The sequence below is a fragment of the Penaeus monodon genome, chromosome 11 (genome assembly GCF_015228065.2).
Source record: "Penaeus monodon isolate SGIC_2016 chromosome 11, NSTDA_Pmon_1, whole genome shotgun sequence".
Classification (NCBI taxonomy): Eukaryota; Metazoa; Arthropoda; class Malacostraca; order Decapoda; family Penaeidae; genus Penaeus; species Penaeus monodon.
In genome coordinates, this window is record NC_051396.1 from 27,867,110 (window position 1) to 27,874,609 (window position 7,500).

A 7,500-nucleotide genomic window follows, 5' to 3' on the forward strand; every position below is an offset into this window, starting at 1 on the left:
CAAAAGAAGGCCCAACCAGCTAAACCTTACCGACATTTTGAAGTTCCCCGACTCTGGTACAGTTTCCCAAAGTTCCTCCTGTTTAATGTCGCATCCCTCAACAACAAAATAGACGAGCTGCACACTATCATCACTTCTGAATCACCGGGAATTGTAGCCATCACAGAGGCGTGGCAAATCCAGGCTGATACCATTCATATACCTGGCTACAGCATCTTCCATCGCCTCCGCACAAACAAACGTGGAGGAGGGGTCATCCTGTTGTCCCAGAATGACCTCTCACCCACCCCCTTGGACGTGGAAGTTCCAGTTGACCTGGAAGTGTTGTGGGTGCGGGTCACCCCTCCTCACCACCCTCGCCTCGCCGCGTCCCTCATCTGCTGTGTGATTTACCACTCCCCACGAGCCCCCCGTATTACAGTGTAACTGTTTTAAAAGCGGCAGAGATAGTTCCTCCTAATTAGTTGGAGACTGCGAGTTGAGAAGGAGCCTGGGGGATTCCACTCAACTTTTATTTTCTCCTGACAAACCTCTACACCAATGATTAAATACAGAAACGATAATTCATACCACATCGCCCGTCGCGTGGGTTATCAAGGGGCGCGTTAGTTAGTGGGCAACCAGGCTGACAATGTTAAACATGCATCTGGAAGACAAAGAAGATAAAGAAAACAAGTCCAATTAAGAAACACATTAAAAATCGGAACGTGGAACGTAAGGAAAATGAAAGAGATGGGTAAATTACATACTGTCTGTAACGAAATGGATAGATACAACATTCAAATACTAGGAATAAGTGAGACCAATTGGAAAAGTAATGGAAGTTTCAAAACTAAAGAAAACAAGACAGTTCTTTTTTCTGGAAAAGAAGAAGGAAATTCTAGTCACGGAGTTGCTATGATTCTCACGAAAAAAACTGCAAATGCACTAATTGGGTACAGCCCAATAAATGATCGCATTTTAAAACTCAGAATACAAGCAAAACCTCATAATATTAGTATTATACAATGCTACGCACCAACCAATATTGCAAGTGATGAAGAAATGGAAATTTTTTATAACTCTCTCCAAGATACTTTAGACACAATCCCTAACAGAGATGTAAAAATAATCATGGGAGACCTCAACGCCAAAGTAGGAAAAAATAATCTAAAAAATTACACCTGTGGAAAATTCGGCCTTGGAGATATAAATGAAAAAGGTAAAGATTTTATTGAATTCTGTAGTACAAATAATTTAGTTATAGCCAATACATTGTTCCAACACCACCCAAGACACTTGTACACGTGGTTTTCACCAGACAAAAGAACACGCAACCAAATTGACTACATTGTGCTGAACCAAAAATGGAAGAGTTGCATAAAAAATTCCAAAACAAGACCTGGTGCCGACTGCAACAGTGACCACCAACTACTAACTATCGACTTTAAAATAAGACTCAAAAAGATGGAGCGTCCAACACCACCTCTAAAGCTCGACTACAAAATTCTTGATAACAATTACAGAATTGCAGTGTCAAACAAATTTGAAATACTCAATCAATGTGAAGATGATAAAACACCAAATGAGTTGTGGGAAGAAGGAAAAGAACTCCTGCTGAGCACTGCTTAAGAAACTATCGCCAAAAAGAAAAAGACAAATTCCCCCTGGATATCTGAAAAAACACTAAGTGAAATTGAAACAAGAAGATGCCTAAAATAAAAAGGTATCAATAATCCAGTTGAAAAAGTAATTTACAAAAAACAAAATACAAAAATTCAAAGATTATTGCGACAAGATAAGGAAAAATATTTAAATGAACATTGCCAGAGAATTGAAAACTGTTCTATCAATAAGACAACTAAAGAACTCTACCAAGGAGTACGAAACATCACACGAAAATTTAAACCTACAATGGACACTATCAAAACTGAAGATGGACTTGTTTTATGTGATGGAAAAGAAGTCAAAGATAGATGGAATCAATATTGTTCCAACTTATACAAAAAGAATAAAAATATAACAACAACATTAATTAGACTCAATGACAGTGAGGATGAACCACCGCCACTGCTGGACGAAGTTATAAAAGCCATAAAAGAATTAAAGAATAACAAGAGCCCCGGAATAGATGAAATAACAGCAGAACTAATTAAGAATGCTGGCGAAAGTGTTGAATACTTCTTCTACAAACTCTGTACAAAAATATGGAATGAAAGAAAATGGCCAGAAGACTGGGTAAAATCAGTCTTTACTCCCATACCTAAAAAAGGTGACGCACTCCAATGCAACAATAATAGGACAATTGCCTTAATAAGTCACAGCAGCAAAATTTTGTTGAAAATTATTGCTGAAAGAATGAAGTTGAAGTTAAGAGAGGAAATTGCAGACGAACAAGCGGGTTTTCGCCCTGGAAAAGGTACCAGAAACCAGATTCTAAATTTAAAATTGATCATAGAGAAAAACAGAGAACATCAAAAAGACCTATACCTGTGTTTCATCGATTATGAGAAAGCTTTTGATACTGTTGATCACAATTGCTCTCAATAACATCTGGAAAGACCGAGGCATTACCTTACGGACAAAGCTGAGGTTATTGAACTCATTAGTTTTCCCAATTGCATCATATGGTTCTGGAATAACATGTACGATATGAAGTTTCCAAAACACATCATCCAATTAATAAAAGCCTTGTATGACCAACAACAAGCAGCTGTAAGAACCACTTATGGGTTAACAGAATGGTTCGAAGTCAAACAAGGAGTACGACAGGGTTGCATTCTGTCTCCGCACCTCTTTAATATATATTCTGAAACAATTATGAGAGGTGCTCTAGAGAATTTTGAAGGAACTGTGGATGTTGGAGGATACAAAATATCAAATCTGAGGTACGGCGATGATATAGTTTTGATTGCCAGCAGTATCACTGAACTACAACAACTACTAGATAAAGTTAGAGAAGCAAGCGAAAAGGCTGGCTTGTTTCTTAATGCCAAGAAAACTAAGATCATGAAGATTCAAAGATAACCGGCAATGAACAATGATGAACATGTTACAATCAATGGAATGATTGTGGAAAATGTGAAAGAGTTCACTTATCTTGGAGCTGTTTTAACTAATACATATGATGATTCACCGGAGATAAAAAGAAGAATTACCATTGCCAAAAGCGCCACAATTGCTCTCAATAACATCTGGAAAGACCGAGGCATTACCTTACGGACAAAGCTGAGGTTATTGAACTCATTAGTTTTCCCAATTGCATCATATGGTTCTGAGTGTTGGGTGTTGAAGTAGATAGACAAGAAAAAGATCAATAGTTTTGAAATGTGGTGTTACAGACGAGTACTGTGTATTAGCTGGACAGAGAAGAAGACGAATGATGAAGTGCTGAGAAAAATAAATTGTAAAGACCGACTGTTGGACATCTTGAACAAGAGGAAATTAAAGTTTATTGGTCATGTAATGAGAAGTAAAAGTATTGAGAAAAACTTGCTGACAGGGATGGTGATAGGAAACAGAGGAAGAGGCAAACCGAAGACAAGACTGAGCGACAATATCAAAGATATTTGCGGGCTGTCGATGGTACAAGTGGAAAGAAAAGCGTAAGATCGAGTTTAGTGGCGAAGGATGGTGGAGAGGTCCACGGCTGCTCAAACATGAGCATACCGTTATTGATTGATTGATTACGAGCCCCCACCAAACAACTGCTACTCAGCCACCTGACCCACACCACTGACCTTTTGCGCGTATTCTCCTGTCGGCCGCAGCAGACACGTATCAGTGTTATGGCTACCTTCGCCCACCGTCTCTCAGCCAAAGCAGACCAAGACCAGGAAATACAGGCCACTCACACAGTCCTCAATCATACAGTTTGGGCAGTGGATTACCCAACACCCGTGGACTGACGTTCTTACCGCTGTTGATGTGGAGGACAAGTGGCACTACTATCTCTCGACCGTCACTACGGCTTTTCATCACTTCTTTCCGTAAAAGTCACTCAGTACACACCCATCGGACCTGCCTTGGATCACGGGCCGCATCAAACGCCTCATTCAACAGAGAAATCAGGCCTTCCACTCGCACAACATCACCGCCTATAAATCACTCTGCAACACAGTCATCAGGGAAATAAAAACAGCCAAGAAAACCTTCTACCACAACAAACTACAACACCTGCAGCCCAGCCAATGATACGGAAAAGTTCGGGAGCTGTGCGGCCTTGCAAATCGGCCGAGCACGTTTCCATGCACCAGCAACCTTACCCCCAGTGAAGCAGCAGAGGCTCTCAATGACCATTTCGCCTCAATTTGTCAGCAGCTACCCCCCCTGGACACCACCCGCCTCCCCGCCTATCTGCCGGCCCGCTCACTTGCTCCCACAGTCAGTCAGTCCCAGGTGCTTCAGGAGCTGGGAAGAATCCGCGTCAAGAGAGCCACCACTCCCCTTGACCTGCCAATGCGCCTCATCAAGGAGATAGTAATGGAACTTGCCACTCCTCTTACTTCCATTATAAACGCCTCATTGCAGCAGTCTAAGTGCCCATCACAATGGAAGACCACATTTGTCACCGCCATCGGGATAACCCCAAGCCCCGCCTCATTCGGCGAACTACAACCTATCGCCATTACTCCGTTGCCCAGCCTGCTGTGTGAAAGCTTTGTCGCCGACTGGGCTTACCAGGACCTCGCGCCCAGCGTTGACACTCGGCAGTTCGGCAACATGCACTCCTCTTCCACCACACACTGCCTCGTCAGCTTCCTCGACTTAGTCCACTCCCACCTCGACAAGCACAAATCCTCCGTCACCAGCATCTTCATAGACTTCAAGAAAGCTTTCGACATGGTGGACCACACTACGGTCATCTCAAAAGCAGCAGCTTCCACGGGCATCAGGGAGTGCCTCATCCCCTGGCTGGCAGACTTTCTCTCAGGGTCAAGTCTCCAGCCTTCTGTCACTCACGTGCGGTGTCCCCCAGGGGACTAGAATGGGCCCCCTATGCTTCCTAGTCATGATTAACGATGCTCTCCTCGATACCGAGCATCGTTGGAAATATGTGGATGACTCGACCATCGCCGCCGCCATTGATAATTCCTGCCCTGACCACTCCACCATCCAGCACACCCTCGACAACCTCCTCTCCTGGACCACCGCAAATCACGTCACCATCAATCGCCAGAAGTCAGTTGTGATGCAGTTCGACTTCTCCACCAACCCCGCCCCCTCGCCCATCCTCACGCTGGACAACCATCCGCTCGACGTAGTCCGTTCCACCAAGCTGCTCGGCGTCACCATCGACGATAAGGTCTCCTGGACGCAGCACATCAGAGACATCGTGAGGTCTGCCTCGTACAGGCTTCACATGCTGCGTCGCCTCAAGTCCCTTGGCGTTCCACTCCCGGAGCTTCAGAATATCTACAGGCTATTCATCCTGCCTAAATTGACCTACGCCTCCCCCGCCTGGTCCCCCTCCCTCACCGCCACCCAGCTGCTACAACTTGAGAGGGTGCAAAAAAGGGCAGCCAAGATCATTCTCGGCCCTGTCTACACCTGCTATGATAGCGCCCTGGCTGCCCTAGGCCTCACCTCCCTCGCCACTCACTACTCAACCTCACTGCAGCAGTTTGGTCTAAAATTGCTGTGCCATCCACGCCAACGTAACCTGCTGTCCCCCGACGTGCCGCCGCCTCGCCGGGCCCTACGCGCCGCCAACAAACTGGTGCCCATCAGGGCCCGCACTGACCGCTACCACCGGAGCACAGTACCCACTCTAGTCCGACTCATCAACGAACACTTGTCCATATTTACTTGTCCAATCCTAGCTCACCTGATTTTGTACTTGGCTTTTGTTTATCTGTTTATTATGTTGTTATTGATTGTTAGTTTACTTTGCTATGTGTTGTTTATATGTTTATGTATATATAGTTGTCTCTCTATCTGTATTTCTATGTATATTTTCAGCCTCTGGCTGCATGAAAATCAATAAACCGATTATAATTATTCTATTATTATTACACACACACACACACACACACACACACACACACACACACACACATATATGCCATAACTTCCAATATACATACATATATTGGAAGCTATGGGTTTGCATATAATTTTGTCTGTATATCCGCCTTTTTTTTAAAGCCATTTATTCCACTGCAGGAAAATGGCCTCTCTCAATTCATTATTTGAGAGGTTATTTGGCAGTCTCACCCTTGCCTGATGGGATGCCCTTTCTAATCAACCGCAGCTCGGCGCGCTTAACACATGTGCCACGGCGGCGACTTCCCCTACGCCACCTGCGTTTTGACTTCTCAAGGCGATGTGTCGTTTTCTCGCCCTGAGATCGGGCTCGAGCGAGCTGCTGGACTACTGGAGCCGCTGGCAGTCATAATATACATTTTTTTTTTTTAACGGTAGGTTCATGTTTGAGCCGCCGTGGTAACAGCATGTTGTGATGATGTTGGAGTGAGTACGTGGTAGGGTCCTCAGTTCCTTTCCATGGTGAGTGCCGGTGTTACCTTTCTAAATAATCATTCTCTCTATTCATGCGGGCTTGCGACCAGCACTGACTTGGGCTGGCTTACCCACCCAGCGGCTAGGCAGGCAATCGAGGTGAAGTTCCTTGCCCAAGGGAACAACGCGCAGGCCGGTGACTCGAACCCTCGAACTCAGACTGCCGTCGTGCCAGTTTTGAGTCCGATGCTCTAACCACTCGGCACCGCGGCCTTGACGATCATGGGCTTCCATGATTTTTTCTTAGCAATTTAGAGCGGTGGTTTGCCATTGCTTTCCGCCCGGTGTTTTTATCGAGTCACCATCTCTATTTACCTGGCACTGACTTGAGCTGGCTTGGCCACCCAGTGGCTAGGTAGGCAATCGAGGTGAAGTTCCTTGCCCAAGGGAAACAACGCGCCGGTCGGTGACTCGAACCCTCGAACTCAGATTGCCGTCGTGACAGTCTTGAGTCCGACGCTCTAACCATTCGGCCACCGCGACCCCTCCTCCTCCTTTTAACGGTAGGTTCATGTCTGAGCCGCCGTGGTCACAGCATGATACTCAATTGCAGTTTTCACGTTGTGATGCTCTTGGAGTGAGTACGTGGTAGGGTCCCCAGTTCCTTTCCACGGAGAGTGCCGGTGTTACCTTTTTAGGTAATCATTCTCTCTATTTTATCCGGGCTTGGGACCAGCACTGACTTGGGCTGGCCCGCCCACCCAACGGCTAGGCAGGCAATCGAGGTGAAGCTCCTTGCCCAAGGGAACAACGCGCCGGCCGGTGACTCGAACCCTCGAACTCAGATTGCCGTCGTGACAGTCCCGAGGCCGACGCTCCAACCACTCGGCCATCGCGGCCTTGACGATCATGGATTTTCATGATTTTTCTTGGCAATTTAGAGCGGTGGTTTGCCACTGCCTTCCGCCCGGTGTTTTTTTTATTGTTTTTTTTCCAAGTCACCATCTCTATTTACCCGGCACTGACTTGGGCTGGCTTGGCCAACCAGCGGCTAGGCAGGCA